The sequence below is a fragment of the Pseudonaja textilis genome, chromosome 1 (assembly GCF_049901715.1).
Source record: "Pseudonaja textilis isolate UNSWEBS1 chromosome 1, rPseTex1.2, whole genome shotgun sequence".
NCBI lineage: Eukaryota > Metazoa > Chordata > Lepidosauria > Squamata > Elapidae > Pseudonaja > Pseudonaja textilis.
In genome coordinates this window covers 153222136-153242760 of record NC_141990.1, presented here as the reverse complement: position 1 = coordinate 153242760, position 20625 = coordinate 153222136, and the positions used below count along the sequence as shown (strand labels likewise).

Here is a 20625-nt window from a genome sequence, read left to right as displayed (position 1 = left end):
CCATGATATTGAAGGAGCCCCTATGCCCCTCCCTGGCCCGCGACTCAGGGAAGTGAAATACTGGGGAAACTGGCAAGGATGCCCCCTGAAACAACAGGGCCTCAAAATCAATCCATGTGAACACCCATCACTGAATTAATTCTAAATATCAGTAGGAGTTACTTGGGGATTTTATGTTCTTCATGTTCTTTTGTATATAGCCACAAAAGAAGGACTATGTTGCACCTCATAAAAAGTTTACAGGGGCAAGAAGCAGGTGCCTCTATCTGCATTATACCACAACACCCCAAACCAGCAGGTGTTTAATAGTAGGTTTATAACTGATGCACAATGTCTAACAACTTTAAAAGTTCCCCCAGAACCAGTGAAATAATCCATAGCAGCAGTACCATGCAACTACCCAACCTACTCATCTCCGGGGGAGATGAGTCGCCCTACCGAGATAAGGTGGACCGGTTGCTTTCATGGTGTGGAGACAACAACTTGGTCCTCAACACCAATAAGACCAAGGAGCTTATAGTGGATTATAAAAGGAACAGATCAGACATCCAGCCCTTGCTTATCAATGGAGACCGAGTGGAGCAAGTGGCCACTGCAGAGGGTACACTGCAGCCCTGATCAAAAGGGCCCAGCAGCGATTATACTACCTGAGACTTCTCAGAAAACAACTGAATGGAAAACTCCTGGTAACCTACTACTGCACCATAGAGAGCATTTAAACATACTGCAACCTCTGTATGGTTTGCCAATTGCACAGTGGCAGATAGGAAAGCACTCCAGAGGGTTAATGTCATTGCCCAGAAGATCATTGGTTGCCCTCTCCTCTCTTTGGAAGAGCTTTATAGCTCCCGTTGCCTTAAGAAAGCTCAAAACATTCTCAAAGATCCATCTCATCCTGGGAACCCCTTTTTTTGAACTATTACCATTTGGCAGACGGTACAGGATAATAAAAACAAGAATAAATAGGTTGAAAAACAGCTTCTATCCCAGGGCAGTAGCTCTTTTGAATTCTGCTGTATAGTGCAGTGTTGGTGTGGTGTTGGGGGTTTCTAGTTCAATGTGTGAAAGGTGAAGGATGTGTTTGTGTTTATTTTCATGGTCATGGTCATGGTCATGATGTGCACTGAAGATGGTGTCTGATTTCGTTGTATGAGGTGCAATGACAATAAAGCAATCTAAAACTAACTAATCAAATAAATAAGAATCATGAACCTTCCCATCCTCTGCTTCACTATCTAATTTCAGTTTGCTATGAAGATATATCAATAAATCACCTATGAGATCACCACTTCTTAAGGGCACATTGCACAGGTATACAGCAGTCTTTAAATCTATAATACTCCCATGCACACAATCCTTAATTTGGATCCAGTGTGTATATGAAACTTTTGTCATAATAAAAAAAGGAACAACTAGAAAAGATACGCAAACGATCAACATATTCAAGGGAATAAAATTCACATGGGCAGAAGAAAACACCAACATCACACTATCCTTCCTGGATATCCTTATCAGCAGAGGGAATGATGGCAAATTAGAAACACAAGTCTATCATAAAACCACCCACACTAACCAAGTGATCCACCTCAAAAATGCTATCAGTGACAATGTTACCTTGGCAGGTAATGAACACCTGCTTGAAAACAAACTCAGAAAGCATCAAGGACTCCACAGTTCAACCCTGTGCTACAGACATTCTTTTTCATTGGAACTTAAAAGGCATACAACATGCATGATTCTGAATTATTTGCCTACCCACCTAGCAGAGTCCAGGGTTTCTTTCCCATCTCAAATACAGCTGCCTACTTCATATGTGGTGGAATGTTTCTTAAGCTCCAACTATCACAGCTAGAACCCCTGGGCTGTTAAGTTTTTTTTTAAAAAAACTATCTCAACTGAATAAGGTACCTCAACCTTGGAACTGCAGCTGTAAAAGTTCTCTCTGGAATTATTCCAAAGCAGAAAATACAAGCACGCACAAAGCATTCCTTCAACTGCACACACCCGCACGTAGAATAGAAATGAAAATAATTATGAAAATGCTAACCTGATAGCATATAAGAAATACAAAATGTCTATTGCAAGTAGAGGGGAGAATAACAAGGATGTTAACTGTAATATTTTTAGCACTGACTTATTAATTTTGTTGAGATCTATAGGCTTCTTTTCAATTAAAAACTCTTCACAAAGCAATTTATAAATTAAGCATGCAAAAGCTGAGTCAACGCTGAACTAAACAACAACAAATGAAAAATAACATCCATTCCACATATCCGGGACCAACACAGATAAGAGGCTCTAGTTCAGGGGTGTCAAATTTGATTTCATTGAGGGCTGCATCAGGGTTGTGTTTGACCTTGGGCAAAGTGGGCATGGCCAGGGTGGGCATGACCAGTTCAACGGTGTTTATGTTGGGGGCGCCTGTGGTATCCCGAACACTCTGCCTGCATAAACGGGTTCCCAAGCTCAGTTTTTGGCTGCAATCGCCTCCTGCAACCCTCTTTGTCAGTGAAAATGGAACTCAGGAGAGCCACCCATGGTCTTTGGCAAGCACCATTTTTGACTGCAACAGCCCATTGCCCTCCAGAGCTTCGTTTTCACTGGCAGAAGCACCGCAGGCTGATCCTTTGTTGTTTCCAGGATGCCCCGCCCAGGCCAAATCTAAGCACCAATGGGCTGGATATTGCTCCTGGGCCTTGAGTTTGACACCCCTACTCTAGGTGTAGAACAGATTTTATTGCTCTTATGGAATATGCAAAAAAAAAGTTAAGATTCTAACTCTTATCACTTAATTCATGCAACTTAATATTCCTACAATCTTAATATTTCTACATAGAAATCAAAAATAGTGTCAGTTATAGTTTTGGACTGACTTTCTCATGCTCTATTCATTCAATAGAGTAATAACCTTCACTGGGTAGGCTGTGGTCCCCAACCTTTTTGGTGCCGCGGCCTGGTACCGGCATCAGCACGCATGGCAAGGCGAGCCGAGCGACCGGCTAGCCAGCCGTCCTCCGCTTCTCCCCGCCACCTTCAACTCCTCCTTTGTACCTGTGTTGATGGGCTTCGCAACAGCTTCGGGACGGTCGCTTGGCTCGCCTTGACATGCGTGCTGAAAGAATCCTCGCGCCTTAGTTTTGTTCGAAGCCCCCCCTCGATGAAACTAAGGCACGAGGATTCTTTCAGCACCCAAACGCCGCTTTCTACCCGGAAAAGCTCACCGGAAGCATTTTTTCATCAAAACAAGATGGCGGCGCCCAGCAAACTGGCGGCCTGGTAGAAATTGTTCCACGGACCGGTCCCGCTCTGGGGACTGGTGGTTGGGGACCCCTGGGGTAGAGAACCAAGAATCTACTTTACAAACCTAAGGTATTTTAGACTGTACAGCATTAACACATGACAGTACTAACTTTTATATATTAGATTTTTTTTAAAAAAAGGTAAAGGGGTCCACATAGTCAAGACTGACTTTAAAGGGCAATGCTCATCTACATTTCTTAAGCCAAAGAGCCAGCAGTCATGTAGCCAGCAGGACATCATGTTGCAGCACAGACCCTATGGCAAAACATGGAACAGAAAACACTGTTACCCTCCTATATGTTTTTATTATAAATAATATTCCAATTTTATTCTGGGGCTGGATGTGCTCTAAGTGGCTCAGGGTGAAATTGATCTACATTTCAAATTCATATTCTATGTGAACAAATCAGATCCCGCCATGATCCAAGACATTGGATGTTACCAAGTTCTCACTGAGTCAATGATTGAATTTCTGACATCCTATTCTACACAGAATTTGGCTCACTATTAAAAAAAAATAGGAACGTTGCTTCTTCTTTAATTAAAAGTGGGGAAAGGGCTGTATTATTTTATGAAGCCTTGAATATGGGGTGAAGGTGAGCGAGCAGTTATCTCAGTTACTGGAAAGACCAAAGTGGAGAGAGTGAACACTGAATGGCTTGGAATGGGTAGATTAGATTAGGCTGAAAAATAATGGACCAAAGGGCCTCTCTCCAAACTTAAGAGTTGTAAGCAGATGGATGATATCACACTGATCATGTTTTCAGTCTGAGATAGTGAGAATATTTAGGCTGAAGTTGGAAGGATTTCCTGTTTCCGTTGTGGCTGAGCATACTTTACCTTAGTTCAATCAATTCACAAGGTTGTTGTTACTGCAATGAAAAACTGGGGAAGGAAGTGTCCTTGATTTCTCAGAAGAAAATTGGGAAAAACCTAAGAAGCAACTTCATTATTTGATGGACTTGAAAAATATCATAGGTCTCCTGCAGAATGTTGTGTAAATATATGAGGGTATAATAAATAAGAACCAGTGTGTATTTAGCATAGCGGCACAGAAAATATTTTTGAATTCCATAACTCCCTGCTACCTACCCAAAACTTAGTAAAATTCTTATTTAGGTCACAGAATGAACCACAATTTTAACAATAACAACAACAACAATTTGTTTTGCCAAAAGTAGGCTTTCTTTTTTCCAAAGTATTCAGCGACTGCTTCCTTTGTTTGGTTCCTGGATGTTCAACATCAGGACCATGCTTTAAAGTTGGAGCTGTTTTGCCATTAGCTTTTTGCAAAGTTTGCATTCATTCCTGGAGAAAAAGTAAAATGCGTGAAGTTGTCTTCCATCATGCATTAGAAATGCTATTTATAAGGCGTGAATAGGGTGAGTAAAGATAAGATGCTGGATTCACAATCAAAATTCACTTGAGCCAGAGAAGAAATGTTGCAAAATAAGGATACTTTTTTGTTTTAAAAAGATAAGGTTTTTTTTTTTAATAATTTACTCTCTGTCTCTTCACGGGGTCATAGTTAGTCAGGATGCCACAAAAATAAAAGTATGATTTTAAAAATGGGCTCAGCCAACTAGCAAAAACAATTGATATGAAATTTGGTAAACTGACAGACTATCAGACTAAAAATGTTTTTCATCAACTAGTAAAAAAGGGAGGAGGAACAACTCAATCTCATGGGACAATTAATTATGTAATGCAGTCATGACCACCGAGATGGTCCTTTCTTTTATCCCTGTGGAAAATCTGGTTCTGGGGGGCATTTACGGGCTTAATTGTTGTTTATCTGTAAGGATTTTCTCCTGCCTCCCCCGAGGTTTCTCAGTGAGCCAGAGCCACATCTGACAATTATGGTGCAGAATTTGGACCCCACATCAACCATCTGAGGAGAGATGATACAGGAAGAGAAGGCATCTATTTCCCCATTTTAAATGCACATAAAGTCTGATTCCAATGTCTGTTCTCCTTAAAACCCAAGGACAGTTTGTTGGGAAAGAAGTCAATAGCAGGAGAGAGAAGACATCTTATTGGGGAGGGGAAGCGGAGAGGGAAGCAGAGCCTGAAAAATAGCCTGTGAGGTGGAAAAAAGTGTTTGTCACTCTATGGGCATCAGAACACCATAAGAACCAGCATAATATAATGCCTGGTTGGAGATGGGTAAGAGCCCCGAGGATGCAACTCAAGAAAACCTTTAGCGAGACATAAAAAGGAGACATAACTTATTTGGGAAGAGCGGGGGAAATGTTGTGTAAGTACTTTGCATCTAAACTTTGGCTAAAGTATGTATAGGTCAGAAAGTAAAAATGCAGCTGTGGTGCAAGATTTTATACAGAATTTGGAGAGAAACCTGGAAGGTTTCTGGCCATTACATACAACCAACTTCATTCTTTGTGGACATCACATTCCTATGTATGCATGTTTTTGCCTTTTATGTCAGTATTCAAGCAAGAGTACACAAAGATCACATGGCTTTACTTATTTCATTAAATATCAGTAATTCCAAAATTGAATAATTGAATCTGAATCCCTGAATATGCCAATCTACTCCTATATATGTTAATGTACAACCTGAGGAGGGAAGTGGGTTTATTTGCAATTGTTCTTGTTGGTTTGTTTAATCTTTCCTGAGGCAGAAACATGGAGAGAAGAAATACTCAGATATAACTCAGATATCAAAGGCAGATGTTTTAAATAAAGGAATGACATCTTTGGAAGATACATATTCAGATAAGAACATTGTATCAAAAATACTATAAAGTCTTCTCTTATAACACCTTGAACTAAAGACATACATATTTATAATGGTATATGTACCACCTCGTGGAGTTAACTGGCTTATATACAGTTCCTTGGTCAGGAAAGTCAAATGAGGAGTAACAAGTTCAAACTATAGCAACTATATCATGATTAAAAATTTAATGTACGAAAAATCATTACTGTGGCCTTTTATTCTCAGAAGAGCATATATATCCCTAAGTATTTTCTAATTAGGAGAAACAAAGGGCACTGTGGCACCCGAACAACCAACAAATTTAGTATGCCATACATTATTATGCCATACAGCGGAGGGCTCATGTCCACTGCTTCAGATGCAATTAGCAAACTGCTTTTCAAACTCTACTACAATTAATTCACAAAACAGCAAAAACTATAAATCTTCAGACAAATTCTGTATAGGAAGAAAAAGGTTGCTGTGGACTATATTAAGAATAAGAAAACTGCAACACTATTAGGTTTACTGACTCTATGAGAACATACTTTATCACAAGCATAATTAGAATACATCTTTCCCATTTAGCAAAAAGGAAGAAATCTGGAGGATTGATGCAAAAACAATCTGAAAACAGCTTTTAGCCAATGATGTCATGGAATGTGCCTTTAAAAAAAAAGCCTCACTTCTTTCCTGCCTTTATGGTGAATCAAAATGTGGCAGATTTAACAGTGGCCTCTAATGTATGATTTATTCCTTCCTTCCTTGTTCTAATAGTAAGAGATGTTCCCTTCCCCCAATGGCACACTTCTTCCTTTGGCTTCAAATGGGTGTAAAAAACACAAAGCACACAGATGCTAAGAAATGATCCCGATCCTTGTTATGTTGTATTTGGGGTGAAAAATGGGTATGCTGGGACGAAATTTTTAAAACATTCTGATATGAATTTAAACGCTCGGTGGCATTTCTTGACAATGGTACAGAACAAACTTCACACCACCACATAATATTGGGAGTGACACCGAATATATATTCCGGTGGAAGGTTAAGGGAGTGACTTCTCACTCCCAAATTCTCTTACAAAAAAGTCACCTTCGAAATGCTGGGGACCACCAGCTTTCCTTACAGAATCCCCTCATACAACAGCCGCAAACCCTCATGAAGCATTTTCACGAGCTACAGCATGGAACAGCTGGATAGACCGGAGATAGTTTTCTGTGAGTTCACCTTAGCCATTCTCTGATTTTTCACATTTAATAGGTTATGCAGAGATTGCTTCATCGTTAGATAAATAAATGCTGTACAAATGCTAAACAATTTCTACATAGTCGTTGAATTAGATACTTTAATCCCTATGAATGGCCATCCAATGCAGGTAACTTTATAATGGCAGCTTTGCCCTAATTTTTTCATTGAGCTGGTTTTTAAATAGGACATAAAAAGTGCAGTACTTGGTAGTTAAGAGTTATTATATTCCTCCTCCCACTCCTCCCCCTCTCTCCCTTCATTTCTTTCTCTTGGAAGTTTTGATGGAAGGGAATCATCCACTTTTAATTTACAAGGCTGTTTGCTTTCAACTATCTGTTTTTTATTAAAATAAAAAGATACCATGCTGAAAATTATTCCTTTATTGCAACTGAGATAAAATAGAATTTTTAAAACACTTTGCTTCCTGATATAAGGACAATTACAGTAACTGCAACTTCAAATGTTGCTTATAGAATTATACAGAAATAAGATATGGAGGTATCCAGAAAACAAACTGAACAGGGAAATCTTAATTAATACTCCTCTGAATTGTCCCCTCTGTAAAAGGCCCTTTTGGGAAATTAGTCAAAGTATGCCTAATTATCTTTTAGCCAAAATATTCCTTTAAATTCCTTTTCAATGGCAGGTATCCAAAGAACTTCCCCAAATCTCAAAACTCTTAAGGGATTTCTCCACTTCTTTTTTCTTTGAACAGCAGAACTTCTGTTTCCTATTCTGTAACCATATCCTGATTTTAAAAGCTGTCACTTCACTTAAGTTTGTTCAGAGTTCTTTCATCTAAGTTTGGGTTATTCCTATTGTCACACAGGGCAACTGTTCCTTCCTCTCTCTGTGGCATGTCTTCAGAGTGATTACTACCATCAATGTACAGTAGTTTTCTTGGCAAGAAAAAAAAATTTTTTTTAACTTCCTAATTCTTGGAATCCTGGAAATCTCCTATTCAAGAACTAGCCAGGTCTGATCCTCATTAGATTCCAAGCCCAGATGAGATTGTAACAGCCAGTTGTTAAGATCCCTTCCGAATATTACAGGGTTAATATGAGATACACATAGGGGGGTGGTGAAAAATGAAAATGAAGAAGGAATCTGAGAAGTACTGCTCCATGATGCAGAACCATTAAAAACTTTTAAATGAAATTTGGTAAAAATAAAGAACAAATGTAAAGTCATAGTACATTTGTAATAAAGGACTGTACTGTAGAAAAAGAAGTGAAGCATAATCTCATGGTGCTCCAAAATTATTTATGGAAAAAAGTAAAGAGAGAAAGAAAGAAAGAAGTAAATATTGAACTGCATAAAAAGCTGATTTTCAACATGTTAGACCAGTGGTCGCCAACCAGTAGGCCGGGGACCACTGGTGATCCACGAGAAAATTTGGGTGGTCCACAGAGAAATGTCACCCCCAAACACTCCCCAAAGCAATTAATCCAGGCTGCACAGGAATACAAGGCTACGCTGCCCACATGGCCCTATGGGAACACAAGGCTTGCGTTGCTTGCATTACGAACACAAGATAGTGAGGGGTGGGGGAAAAGGGTGGAAGGGGGAACTTGCCCCACTTGCCTTGCCTGGCTATCGGGCTGCTTCTCTTGGCTTCTTTCATCTTCTGCTTCGGCTGCATGCAAGGAAAACAGCAAAAGTCTTTCTTTCTCTCCCCCAAACTCCACCAGAAATGAGTCTTTGGGACCCTGCAAGGCATTCTGCTCCAAGAGGCTACGCCAGCACAAGTCTCACAAAGACTCATTTCTGGCAGAGTTTGGGGGAGAGAAAGAAAGACTTCTGCTGCTTCTGCTGCTTTCCTTGCATGAAGCCAACAGTCTCTCTCTTTCTCTCCCCCTGAGAACGGAGCTGGAGACAGTATCCTGCGATCCCAAATAAAGAATGATCGATCGGTAGGAAAATGGGGTGGGGAATTTTCCTGCAGACTTTTGGGGGGATTTTCTCAGGGTCTCTAGTCCATGGGATTAAAAATTATGAGTTTGGTGGTCCCTAAGGTCCAAAAGATTGGCAATTTTTTTAAAAATGTTTCTTTTGCAATGAAGCTAAATTCAGAATAGGTGATCCACTTGTGAACACAATTGCATGAGAAATTTCCTATTGGTTCAAAATCTTGACAGAGAGGAAATAGGACCGAAAAGCAAAAAAACACAAAAAACACAAAAAACCCCTTCCAACAGTTAAATACATTTTTGTCTTATTTCAGTTGAAATGGAGGGTGTGATAGGCACCCTAATTAGAGCAAGAAATATTCCACAGAGGAAGAGCAAAAGATGCAGTTAATAACCTGACTTTCCCAGCATGCTAAACCATAGTCTAGCAACTTTGAGGAAGCAACAGAGCTGGATTACTTCCGTACTTTACATTCAGATATGGCATGTGGGAAGCAATGATTCATTCTACTGAAGGATCTTACCAGATACAGCAAAATATTAAATTGTGCTAAGCATTTCCCAAATTCTGCTGTGAATAACTTGCAAACAAATATTTCTAGACTCTCCATTTTGGGGAAATTAAAGTAAAATATAAATTGGTCCATCCTATCTGAGCCACGTGGCCCAGAATTTAATTCTGATGTCTCCAGGAAGGAGAAGCTGAATATTTTGTGGGTTTCTTTTTTTAAAGGCCCGCCTTTATATCTATGAGGCCATATGAACTGCCTTCTCTGATTCATTCATCACATTCCTGCCATCTTCTCCTTGACTGGTTGAGCAGGAACTGGCACAAACATTTTTCAACCCTTCTGACTTCCTGCTTCTTTTTTCTTGTAGCATTTCTGCAGGACTTCCTTTCTAGCTCAACGTTTTTCTCTGGATTTGTCCTCTGAAAAACAGCAAATTATTAGCCAGCTGGGTTGCTGTTTCTGCTTTCTGTTTCTATTTCTCAGAAAAGAGAAAACAATTTGACACCAACTCCTTCCTCCCGCCTTTTGCCTTGTTGCAAGGCTGGCCAGTCAGTTCTTTCTCTTTTGTGAATCAGGGAAAATAAGTTATTACAGTGCCAGGTAGCTCAGATTTCTGATTCTGAACACATTCACAGGAGACCCAAGCCAGTTTGGGTGGCTTTTTTAATTTGATGGGAGTTTCACTTCTAACATTGGGTCAATTTCAATTAAACAGCCCAGTTTTTCTATCTTGAACAATTATTTTCTAATGTGCTAGTTTTCCTAGCTTGATTTTATGCGTTTCCCACATTATTTGGAAGTAATTCCAGAAAACATTATATTGATGAATCGATCCCATTAAAGTTCCATATAGTTAAGGATACAAAACCACCCTATCAAGTTTGGCGAGCGATTTTGAAAATGCACGGTGGTCATTAAAATGCTTAAAATATATCAAATGTGGTCAGATTAAATTCTCAGGTATAATTTTTCACTATTTTAAAAAAAAGTACACTTGGGGGAAAAAAGAGAAAAATACCTTAAAGTGGGCCTTTATGGAACCTATAGTTTAGAAGCAACAACTTGTCCAGTTATTTCTTGACTGCTATCTTCAGATACTTGAATAAAAAGGACAGTGCAAATAGTTACTTCAAAAAGCACAGTCTTAATTCTAATGAAAAAATATAGCAATTTTAAATTTCTATAAACAAAGCAATTGAACCTCAGTCAAAACACCAAAGCATACCTATTCAGTTTGCAATACACCTCGAGGGCACTAGCTAAAGTAGACTTTAGTTTGCAGCCAACTAGGAACATGGCAATAGATAATAATATAAGTGTTAAAACCAGTATTCGCTCCCCCCAAATACTTTGTTTACAATCTTTTTATGTCTATGTAGAAATAAATCCATTATTAAATTAAATGGGACCTAAACCCGGGTTAAGTGAACATAGGACTGTAAAAAGAAATACTCATTTTAATCATCACTGGAAACAGGTATTAGAGCTCAAAAAGATGTAAAAAGAAAAAAAAACCCACAGAAAAAGTCACATGATTAAGGAGCTGGAAGAGCTCCCTTATAAAAGAAACACTATACAGTACCTTGGATTTCTTTCTTTCATTTTAAAGGAAAGAACTGTGTTAGAAAACAGGAAACAAGTCGGAGGTACATAAAATCATGAATAGTAAATAAACTTAGCAAAAAGAGAGCTTTCTCTTTCTCTCAATGTGAGAATGCAGTGGTATGTGAAGAAAGACCTTGACAAACATGGCAAAGAAAGATGCTGCCTGGGGAACGGTCAGATAAAGGTAAGCCTAGCCTGCAGTTGTATAATGGCAGAGAAAGAGGCTCAGAAGGGACCTTCCCTGACTTCTCAGCTGTAAAGAAGCCTGAATAGGAGGTCTATGTACTTTCAGACTTACAAGATTCTAGTGATGTAGCCTTGAAATAAAGTAGAATTAGTTCATCCAAATCGTATTTTCTATCTGGCGTACCTGGGGAATGTAGGTCACCTCTTAATACTGATTGTGGGGAGATTCAGACTGATAAAGGCAAGAAAGCACAGCATCTCTCTCTCTCTCTCTCTCTTGTTCTCTCATCTATTATATTTTTATCCTGCCCTTATTACTTCACAAGCAACTCAAGGTGGCAAACATCTTTCCTATTTTCCCCACAACAGCAACTTGTGAGGTGGGCTGGGTTGAGAGTGAGTTAACTGGTCCAAAGTCATGACCTCTTTAGTCAAGTTTTGAAAGGGGACAGAACAAATTCATGGAGGTAGGGCCATCGATGATTACTGTTCTTGCTAGGTCAAGAATTGCAGGCAGAAGGCCTTGAATACCAGCAGCTAAAGAGCAAAAGTGGGGGAGAATACAGGTAATCCTGGACTTACAACCGGGGTGGGATTCAGATTTTTTAACAACGGGTTCTGTGGGCATGGCTTAGTTGGTGGGCATGACTTGGTGGTCATGTGACTGGCTGGGCGTGGCCAACTCAATATCACTCACATCGAGGCATGCGTCTCCTCGCCTGGCCCCTCATGACTGTGGGGGTGCTGCAACAGTTGTAAGTGTGAAAAATGGTCATAAGTCACTTTTTTTCAGTGACATTGTAACTTTGAACGGTCACTCCACACAAGCAAAGTACCAGCAAAGGAAGGATAAAAAACTCCAGAGAAGTTCCTGAGACAGGAAGTCTAGTCCTGCCAAGAATGTAAAAAGGGTTAACGGAGAGGCAGTTTCTGCAAGGAACACCAGAATGTTTCCTTCCTGCCTTCCTTACAGGATTAGGCCAGTAATTTCTTCTAACAACCGATTCTCCAAACTGCTTAGAATGTTAACAACCAGTTCTAGCGAATAGGTGCGAACTGGTAGAATCCCACTCCTGCTTACAACCATTTGCTTAGTGATTGTTTGAAGTTACAATGGCACTGAAAAAAGTGATTTAGGGCCATTTTTCACATTGACAATCGTTGCAGCATCACATGACTGGCAAGTGCTTCATATTTATGACATCAGCACTGATCCAGGGCCATGTGGTTTACTTTTTGCAAACTGACAAGCAAAATCAATGGAAAACCAAATTCACTTAACAACCATGTTACTAACTTAACAGCTGTGGCAAAGGAAGATCGTAAAATAGGGGAAAATCTCATTCTTGCTTTCCAACATCAATTTTTTGACTCAATTATGGTCGTAAGTTGAGGAGTACCCATGTTGCTTTTCTATTTGTGAGCTTCCTGAAGGCATCTGGTTGGTTAGGATGATGCAGAATTCTGAACAAATACAGCATAGCTCATTTTATGTTTGTGTTTATGGCCCCTCACATTGAAGACAGCTGGCTACAACATAGGACATACAGGTAATCCTTGACTTACAGCCACAGTTAAACCCAAAATTTCTGTTGGTGAGACAGTTGCTAAGTGACTTTTGCTTCCTTTTACAGCCTTTTTTGCCACAGTTCTTAAGTGAATCACTGCAGTTGTTAAGTTAGTAACACGGTTCTTAAGCGAATCTCCTTTCTCCGTTGACTTTGCTTGTCAGAAGGTCGCAAAAGGTGATTGCATGACCCTGGGATACTGCAACCATCGTAAATATGAGTCAGTCCCCAAGTGGCTGAATTCTGATCATGTGACCATGGGGATGCTGCAATGGTTGTAAATGTGAAAAATGATCGTAAGGTTGAAAGTGCTGTTGTAACTTTGAATGGTCACTAAATGGACCTGTTGTAAGTCGAGGACTATCTGTACTTCCTAAAATGGAATTAACCACCAGATCTGGCTGGTACCAGCTGAAAATGTCTGATCCCTTTGTGTTGCGGAAAGCAGTTCTGGAGTTGAAATAGATCAGGGGTGTCAAACTCGCATTGTCACGGCGGCAACATGTGACATATTGGGGCTTGTTCCCCTTCACTGACCTGGGCATGGCCAGCGCATGACATATTTGGCCTGTGGGCTGCAAGTTTGATAGCCCTGAACTAGACTGTCCAGAAAGCTGGGAGGTAGAAAACTATTGTCTCAAAGAAAGCGAAGAGAATTATGCCAATTCCAAGCCACCACCTAACTAAAGAGGATTTGGGGGATGGTGAGTTAATCAGATAATATTGAAAATAATAGGCAAGCTCTAGTACAGGGGTCTCCAACCTTGACAATTTTAAGCTTGGTGGACTTCAACTCCCAGAGTTCCCCAGCCAGTCTGGGATTGAAGTCCTCCAGGCTTAAAGTTGCCATGATTGGAGACCCTGTTCTAGTAGCAAGATTAATTCTATTCAAATAAGAGGCAGCAAGACAATTGAGGAATTAAAAAACAGCAGCAATAAAATAAATAGAAGTAGGATCCCTGCCCAGCCAGTGAAAGTAGGAATAAACTTATGTTTTTGCTTCATTTTTTAGTATTAAAAAGTTACAAGGTTAAGCTCACAAACAATATTGATTTTGTGGATTGCACTAACAATAAACTGAATCTGTCAGTACAAAGGGCTTCACAGAAAGCTGGCATGTTAACAGCTTTACTACTAAGAGTCTGATGCACCTAAACCTGTGATAAAAATTTTGAAGCATTGGGGGAAAAAAAAAATCTGGGAATTCAACCTTCGCAAGGCCCTCAGTTGTACCAGTACAAAACTCCATCAATGCACTGTCTTACCAGTTGGGTTTGCCAAGTTTTTTTTGTTTTTTGCTAAAGCCATTCTTCTCTACTCCTATGACAAGCCCTGAAATTTTCGTTTGCTTGAAGTCGTATCCTACAGAGACCAAATGAGTATGAATTTCCAAAGGCATACTCTGCAACATTTAACATATCTGACCACATGTAGATTTCCCCCCAATGAATATTTATTCCTGGATATGCCTTCTCAGTAGCTGCCTCAGAGGACATGATTACTAATCTTGAGATGACAGTGAGGTGAGTCAGAAACCCACCATTTGAAACCCCGACACAGTTGCCATCCGAGGACAAAATAAACAGAAAAAGGAGCTATCTGTAGACTTTCAGGCAGGAAACACATTTGCCAGAAAAACCCGAACCAGTTTCCATTTTTGCGGGGCAAGATTATCCACTCCAGTGAGGTGGAGTATGAAGAGGAATTGTATTGCCATTCCCAAATGTAACCCTTTATGTGGAAGCAGAGTCACTCAAGGTAAAGACCAGGGTATGATGAATACCTTCAATTTATGGCTGAAGATGACTTCCCACTATTTCCAATTGTTTTACAGCTACTTGGAAATGTGAAGCAATGCTAAATCAGAGTTTTGCTGTTGTTATGGATTGGATATAGATAAATAATCTCGTGTTCAAGCTACATGCTTACTTTTAGGTTGCCATGGGGTGATGTATCGTTACTATGTTGATGGCACCCAATTATACATCTCTGCCCCTGGCAAATTAAGTGATGCTGTGGGTGTCTTTCCCCAATGTCTGGAGGCTGTGAGGGTCTGGATGGGAAGCAACAAGCTTCTGTTGAACCATGACAAGAGAAGTGGCTTTCCCGGTTTCAGTTCTAGGATTATTCCATTGTTGGTGCTGGATGGGGTTGCAATGTTCCAGGCAGACCCAGTATACAATAATCTGGAGATCCTTCTGGATTCAAAATTCCTACTTGAAGAGCAGGTGGCAGTCATGGCTAGAAGGGGACTTGGCATCTCCCAATGGTTGGAGGTACCATTGTCAAATGGCCAGGATTAATACTATTCTCCTGCACTAGGCTATTCTTTCTATATAGGGTTCTTGACTTACTCTTCCCATGGAAGCCTACGTTGCTTTTATGGCTTTTATGACTATCTAATGAATATGTCAGATAACAGATAATCAGAGTTGGAAGGGACCTTGTAGGTCATCTAGTCCAACCCCCTGCCCAAGCGGGAGACCCTACACCATTTCTGACAAATGGCAGTCCAATCTCTCCTTGAACGTCTCAAGTGATGGTGCTCCCACAACTTCTGAGGGCAAGCTGCTTCATTGGTTGATTGTTCTCACTGTCAGAAAGTTTCTCCTTATTTCCAGGTTAAATTTCTCCTTGTTCAGTTTCCATCCATTATTCCTTGTCTGACCTACAGGTGCTTTAGAAAATAACTTGACCCCTTCCTCCCTCTGGCAGCCCCTCAAATATTGGAAGATCGCTATCATGTCTCCCCTGGTCCTTCTCTTTACTAGACTAACCAAGCCCAGTTCCTGCAACCGTTCATTGAATGTTTTAGCCTCCAGTACCCCAATGTTAGCAACATCCCTACACAAAATAGCCTTTTGTCTAAGTTACTCATATTCTAATAATATGCAAGTTAGACTACTATAATGAAGAGTTAAAAACGGGTAATTATTGCAAATTACAATTATGGTAACTGCTATATTGTAATGCCAATTCATATTATGCCAGTAACTCATCAAGGATGTCCATGGTGTACATTTTCCCATAAAGCTGAGATAGGGACTGCAACTATGTGATTAAAGTCCTATCCTCCTTTTTCATATGTCATTTTTGTAACCCATGTAAAAAGGGTCCAGTGCTCACATGCAATCACTATCTTCATTTTTAAAAAACCATCCAGAGATCATATAGAGGACTCTTATTTAGTGAATCAATAACCTGGAAACCCTTCAGTGGCTCAATAACCTAAAGTTGTTACCAAGGAGAACAACATTTCTGCCATTCTACCTTTAAAAAAAAACATTTCATTCCATTTATACTCACTTTTATCTCATATTTCAGCATCAGTTGCTTGGCCAGAAGTTTACAATTTCTCTAGATTTCTTCATCTTTTTTGGACTTAGATTGCTTCTTTATGTCGCTCACATTTTAATTTGTTAGATCATTGATTTTTAAAAGCTGCCCTGACAACTTGATAGGGGAGTATAGAGTAGGAAAAAGTAATGCAGTCCAGAAATATGAAAATAAAATATGTATATTTGAACATGTGCGTGGTAGGAGTCTCTGTGGTGCAGTGGTTAGAATGCAGTACTACAAGCTACTTCTGCAGCCAGCTGCCTGCAGTTTGGCAGTTCAAATCCCACCAGGCTCCAAGTTGACTCAGGTTGACTTCCATCCTTCCAAGGTGGGTAAAATGAGGACCCAAATTGTTGGGGGCAATACGCTGACTCCGTAAACCGCTTAGAGAGGGCTGTAAAGCACCATAAAGTGGTATTTCAGTCTAAGTGCTATTGATGCTCTTACTTCAAGGAAGCTTCAGCACTATGTAAAAAGAAGGATATTTGATACAAAGGTTGTTACTTTTTGCAACAGTCAAAAAGCCCAGAGATTTAAGTGTTATGGGGCTGCTGAGGTTATCATTAAGCATCAATCATATAAAAGTATCCCTATATCTGAACTATTGAGTATATATTCTAATTAGACATTTTAATGTTTTTAGTGTTTTAATGTGTCAAATATTTAATTTTCTATATAATCCCCTCCTAAGTCCCTCTTAAGAACTGTCAGAAACTGCATTATTTATCAAGCTTATGTTTTTCTGAATTACAAAATTAGCTCTTTTTTCAGTTTAGCAAAATAGCTAAACTGAGAGGCAGGGAGCCAAAGCTTGCAGAATTTCCTTTATACAAAGGATTGTCACTACAAAGATTCTGATGCTGCCAAAAACTACCCATTGGAGAGTCTGCTGTTTTATATTTTCAAAACAAGCTGATTTTCCTCATTTTCTTCAGTATGGATGATAGGTGGAGTCAGAGGTTAATCCAACTGAAGCCAGATCGCACACAATGACCGAGAGCAAGCTTATAATCCCCCTAAAGAATACTTCATGCTGGCGGAAATTCAATTCACAAATATTGCTTTCAGAAGCCTTTTGAGGACTGGCCAGTAAATGTATATGAGCTACAGACTTATCAAGAGTTATTTACTGTTGTGAAAAATCAGGAATACTCAGTGACTGAAGACTCAAATTCACTCACAGGACACCAGAGGAGAAGATGGGATTCTTCTCCCTGCAGATCCTTTGTACCCTCTGAAACTTTCCTCAAAGGGTTGCACTAGAAGGAGACGAACGGACCAAAATAGGTTCTCTTCTGTTATGGGACAATCACACACAGTGCCACTTCTACTCATGATCAAGCCACAACTTCCGGGACTTTTAAAACACGCCTTAAACTGGTCCATCAAAATAAGCTTTGTTTACCTGAAATCGGGTATCCAGTTTAAGGAGCTGGAAAATGAACACATTGCAAAATAAATTAAAGATATTATATCTAAAGTAAGGATCACAATTTTCAGCTGATGGGCATCATGCCTTGATTTGGAGTCACCACACTGGAAATAAACCTAAAATGGCCCAATTCTCATCAAATCTCATTCAAGAAGCCAAAACTTTGGGGCATTTGGCACATTTATTTTTAAAAAATATGTTTTCAGAAGTCAGTAAAGACTACCAACTGGTGCTAGGGCCGAATGAGGCCCATGGGTCTTATGTTGCTGATTCCAATTCTAAATACAGTAATCAAGGATGAAAATATCAATGTAATTTATTGGGGAGAGGGGTGTTAATTGAACTGCAAAGAAAAGACAGTTAAAATGCCTTGCTTCTGAATCCTCATTTATTGGACTTGGTACCCACATGGGATTTTTTTTTCCAGAGTAGTTTAGTTTATTGTCATTGCACATTGTACAACAAAATTAAATACCATCTTCAGTGTACTATACAGTAGAATTCAATAGAGTTACTGCCCTGGGATAGAAGCTGTTTTTCAACCTATTTGTCCTTGTTCTTATTATCCTGTACCATCTGCCAGATGGTAATAGTTCAAAAAAAGGGTTCCCAGGATGAGATGAATCTTTGAGAATGTTATGAACTTTCTTAAGGCAGCGGGAGCTATAAAGCTCTTCTAAAGAGGGGAGAGGGCAACCAATGATCTTCTGGGCAAAGACATTAACCCTCTGGAGTGCTTTCCTATCTGCCACTGTGCAATTGGCAAACCATACACAAGTGCAGTAAGTTAAGATACTCTCTATGGTGCAGCGGTAGAAGGTCACCAGCAGTTTTTCATTCAGTTGTTGTTTCCTGAGAAGTCTTAGGTAGTATAATCTCTGCTGGGCCCTTTGGACCAGGGCTGCAATGTGAACACCCCAGGTCAGGTCCTCTTTTAGGGTAACACCCAGAAACTTAAAACTGGCCACTTGCTCCACTAGGTCTCCATTGATAAGCAAGGGCTGGATGTCTGATCTGTTCCTTCTATAGTCCACTATAAGCTCCTTGGTCTTACTGGTGTTGAGGACCAAGTTATTATATCTCCACACCACAAAAGCAATCAGTTCACCTCACCATCTGCAAATTTAATAATAGTCATTACTAGTTGTTTCTCCTTATATGTATTGAACATTACCATGCTTGCATCCTGAGTTCAAATGCAAAGAAGAAGGAATTAAACATAACTGTGTGGACATAAATTAAATTACAAGTGTACATGGCTCTTTTAGTTTGCTTATTTAATTTTTAAGAAAACCTCATTTAGTCAAGAGAAATCCCACTTAAATTTTTGCCATGTTCAGAGTGGGCTGAGAATAACAATAACAACAACCATAATAATACTGCTAGGTAACTATCATGATTTCTGTAAGCCAGTTCTAATGTCTTAATAACAACATCCATATTAATTGGGAAGAAAAGGGAAGCCTTTTCCAACAAATAAGCAACACAATTATGCGGCAAGTCAATAGCGTAAGCCAGCTAACACTCCAGTTATATTTTGAAACTGTAATCTGATACTACTGTTTCCATCCTCTTGCCTTGCCCGCACTCCCTTGTTGCACACTGTACTATTTGAGGCCCAGAGGGCGAAGTGAGTGCTTGCTGTTTATTAATGATCAGACATTGCTCTGCAAAGCTGGCCAACTGAGGGGAGGGGGAATACCACATTACTTTCTCCAGAGTTGGCTGAGCCTAGACTCAGAAGCTCTTACAATCAAATAATACCAAGCATGTTTCCTCTTCTCTCTGGTGTCCTCAACAAGATTTTACTGCATTAAAAGAAAAGAGGGAAGAGGTGTGGATAGGAGACGCCACAGTCTACATAGACCAAGATGTGGCTTACTAAGATTTTGCAGAAAGAACATTTAAGGTGTAGTAGTCTGTAGTGTTGCCTGTTTGTTCAGGGTAACCCTCCTTTCACTTCCAAGAAGAGGTGCTTGTTTAATGGTTTTGACAAATCCCAGTCGGTTGACAGGACTATGTCAAATAAAGTGGAGAAGCCCTTCACTAAATATATCCTTTGGAATAAATTACCACCTCATTCACTAATCCCCTGAAAGAGGACCAGAATGTGTACACTACAAGAGTGCTTATATACCTTGAAATACTAAAGTTCAGCAATAACTATTCAGCAATAACTATTAGAACTATTAAAATGGCACAGAGGAGTAAACAAGCTTTTGAACTCTTCAGAATTCTTCAGCAGGCTTGCTGGTACTGATGAAGACTAAGGGACAATTCAAAAGCTTGGGCTCCGTTTTGCATTATTTGGCTTGTCCCTAAAAAAAAAAAACCCTCTTCCTCTAGCAGAGTGTCTTTTTCTAACAAACCAAAGAGAAAAACTGATTTTTAAAAAATATAAGGGGCATTAAAAGAATTGTGTTGCATTTTCTAATGCAAAATATGAATAGATGCCTCTCCATTATTTTGGTAATCTATTAGAAATTGCACTAGAAAAATCAACTATGCTAATCAGCTGAAGTAACTGTTGGATGTTAGTGGTTAAAGTGCTGGGTTAGAAACCAGAAGGTCAAGACTTCTAGGCATAAAAGCCAGCTGGGTGTGCCTGGGTCAGTTACCTTCTTTCAGTCCAACTCACCTCACAGGGTTGTTGCGGGGGGGAGGAGGACGGGACACAACAGGGAGTATTAGCTAATAATAAATGCAGGATATAAATGGAGATCCACTAAAATTAATAAGATCTAACGAGAAACAGAACAGCAAAACATAATTTTGGCTCAAAAAGGAGCAGAGAGAGAAATGTTTT

The 20625-nt window shown here is 39.7% G+C and overlaps 1 protein-coding gene across 7 annotated transcripts in view; it reads right to left on the bottom strand.

The window, feature by feature from the left end:
• The window catches only part of SERTAD2 (SERTA domain containing 2), a 152005-nt gene that overhangs the window by 8550 nt on the left and 122830 nt on the right, over positions 1-20625 (bottom strand). The window lies entirely within an intron of this gene.